This window comes from Lynx canadensis, chromosome C1 (genome assembly GCF_007474595.2).
Source record: "Lynx canadensis isolate LIC74 chromosome C1, mLynCan4.pri.v2, whole genome shotgun sequence".
Lineage (NCBI taxonomy): Eukaryota > Metazoa > Chordata > Mammalia > Carnivora > Felidae > Lynx > Lynx canadensis.
Window position 1 is genome coordinate 215,090,651 of NC_044310.1, and position 3,067 is coordinate 215,093,717.

Genomic DNA, 3,067 nt, shown 5'->3' on the forward strand with positions numbered 1-3,067 from the left:
TTTGAGAGTAAGTTATAGACACTGTAACCCTTCATCTCTAAATACTTGAGGAGGGATCCCTTCAGCACAAGGACGTTTTCTTTCAAAACGACAATATTATTATCAAATGGGATGAATTTAGCATTTTCATATTGCTTTTATATGACATGGTATCCATGTAAGAAATGTGGCAGGTGTCCTAATGCGTCTGTGATAGCATTTTCCCTGGACCAGGCCCACACGCTGCAGTCGGTTGTCACAGATCCGTAGACTCCTTTAATCAAAACAGGCTCTCACTCTGTCTTTGTTTTTCATGATATTGACATTTTTGAAGAATACAGACTAGCCATTTTAGTTTTTTTTTTTTTAGTGTTTATTTATTTTCGAGAAAATGCAAGTAGGGGAGGGATAAAGAGGGGGGACTGAGGGTCTGAAGCAGACTTTGCGCTGACAGTGCAGAGCCTGATGTGAGGCTTGAACTCACGAACCGTGAGACCATGACCTGTGCCGAAGTTGGATGCTCAACCAACTGAGCCACCCGGGTGCTCCCAGACTAGTCATTTTGTAGAATGTGTTCTGGTATGGATATTTCTGATATTTAAATCACTGTTTTTATTCTTCCCAGGAGATTCCATAATTGATGCTGTGTCCCCAGCGCCTCCCTTCAGGAGGCCATAATGTCAGTTTGGTCACCCAAAGAAAATGATTTCCACCCTATTTCTCCACCAGAAAGCGAACCTTTTCCTCCTATGTTATGAATCTATGGAGAAATGATACTATGTTGATATCAGGTTCCCCAACAACATTCACCCAACATTCACCCATTATATTGCCACTGTGGTCGTCACAAAGTGGTGATTTTCCAACCCCACGATGCCTTCTGTACTTGTTAGCTGGCATTTTGCCATCAAAAAATGAGACTTCGCTTCTTTCCTTTGTGTTTCACTGTCTCTATTTTTTACCACAGGGTGGACTCCTGTGTTCATTTTACATTCTGTGTGTTGTTCATTTTGGTCATTATTCTTTTGGAGAATCAACTCATTCTCCAAATTTGACCAGCGGGAGGTCCTACGTGCCAGTCAGGGTGCTTCATGTTCGGGACCCATCTCTGAACACTTCCTCGCTTTACGGCACAAGACATTCCAGGCTCCTTAGTAGAGTCATTTGATGAGTCCCTTTTCTTAATGAAGTCTTTTAAGGTTATCACTTTCTCTATTCTGATTGGGAAATCCTCGCTTAGCTCAGCATCGTGAAGTGTTGTTCTCATGATTTCTTCTACAGGCTTCAATATGTTACCTTCCACGTGTGGACATGCAATCTTGCTTGAATGGAGTTTGTTTCTGGAGCTGTGGTGAACTGTAAGGAGAAGAAACAGAACTTGAGAATGAAATGGGGCACTACTGATTACACAGGGCCAGCAGGCATAAACCAGAACTGTCTTGGGGAAACTGGGACAAAGCCCACCGGGACCCTGAGACCCACTGATGATGTGCGTTGCTTGCTGGTAACTTCCTGACCTCGGTGCCTACAGGTGTCCCCACCGCTCTGATGTCCTTGGTCTTCGTCAGACCCGTCAAGCACTCCCTCACCCGTAGCATGTGCTGTCCCCTCCACCCAAACTCAGCTCTCCCGGACAGCCATTGGGTTCCATCCACCCTTCACTGGGGCCTCTGCTTAAAGTCACGTCCTTGGACACCCAATCCAGAAGAGCTCTGCCCTACACTCTTGGTCACTCTCTTACCCTGCATCCTTTTCTTCATGGCACTTACCACTGTCTGATGTGGCCTGACACACTGGCTCAGATTCTCTTTATGAACCGTTGGGGCCTGTGACACTCATGACCGCACCTGCCTCCCAGCAGGACGCAATCAACATCCACCAAATGCACGACTGAGCGAGCTTTTGCCACCGCCGCGTCCTCACATCCGATGGACCTGGTCTTTCCCACCATGTTTTCTTCTTCAATGTTTAGTTGCTTCTTTTGCCTACTTCTTTTTCTGGGAAAAAAAAAAAGTTGGGATCCCCCTTCCCAAATTCTAAAATAAATAAACAGAAACCACCTCTATTTGGATTATTTTTTGAAACTGTCCACAGCTAACACCTAATTAGGAGGCACACGCCATGGTCACCATGCTATGCCTTACCACCCAGCGTGTAAGAATCTCCAACCTTCCTTCCCTTGTGCCAGGTTCTCTTAAGGCTCTCAGTATGGCGTTCAGTTGTCTTCAAGATGATCTCGAGGTATTTTGTGTTACTGTAGTAAATGGTGTCCTTTTTCTACCATATCTTCTCCCTTGGGATTTTGGGTGTGTAAGAAAACTCCTTTGGGTTCGATTGTGTCGACATGTCCCCGTGAATTTATGTTTACGTGTGCTACATTGCAGCGCACTTCGGCGCATCAGGCAGGCGGCAACCATCACGACGGCTGACACAGTTATGACGACAAGGTTCACAGCGACAACCATAGCAATAACGTGGCCACGTGGAGCGTAACGCGGTCTCCAACACCTACAACATCTGGAGCCTAGGAGGCCCACGATAAGTATTTGCTGGGTCCATGAATAAATTAGCACCCGTTGTCACAATCCTCATTTTTCCTCGTTTTACTGAGTGCCCCAAGTGAATCGCTGACTTACACCGATGACCATTGTTTTAGAGTAACTATCCTTAACCTGTGAGGCAAGAACGCTTCCTGTTCCAGTTTTCAAAGAGTTATGGCTGAAAAGGGGGCTGAAAGGTATCAGATGTATTTGCAACACCTTTGAGACGCTTCTATAACTTTCTTTTCAAACGTATCAATATAACGGATCGCTTAAATGTTACAACACCTTTCCACCCCCGGGTATAAAATTCTGTATTTGTGTGTTCGTGTACGTGCATGTTCAGGTTTAGTCCAGAGGGGTGTGGTAGGGTTTTGATTAGGATTTTTACATTCTAACAATTTTTGAAAAAGGTTTATTTATTTTTGAGAAAGAGAGAGAGAGAGAGAGAGAGAGAGAGAGAGTGGGGGAGGGACAGAGACAGAGGGAGACACAGAATCTGAAGCAGGCTCCAGGCTCCGAGCTGTCAGCACAGGGCCTGATGTGGA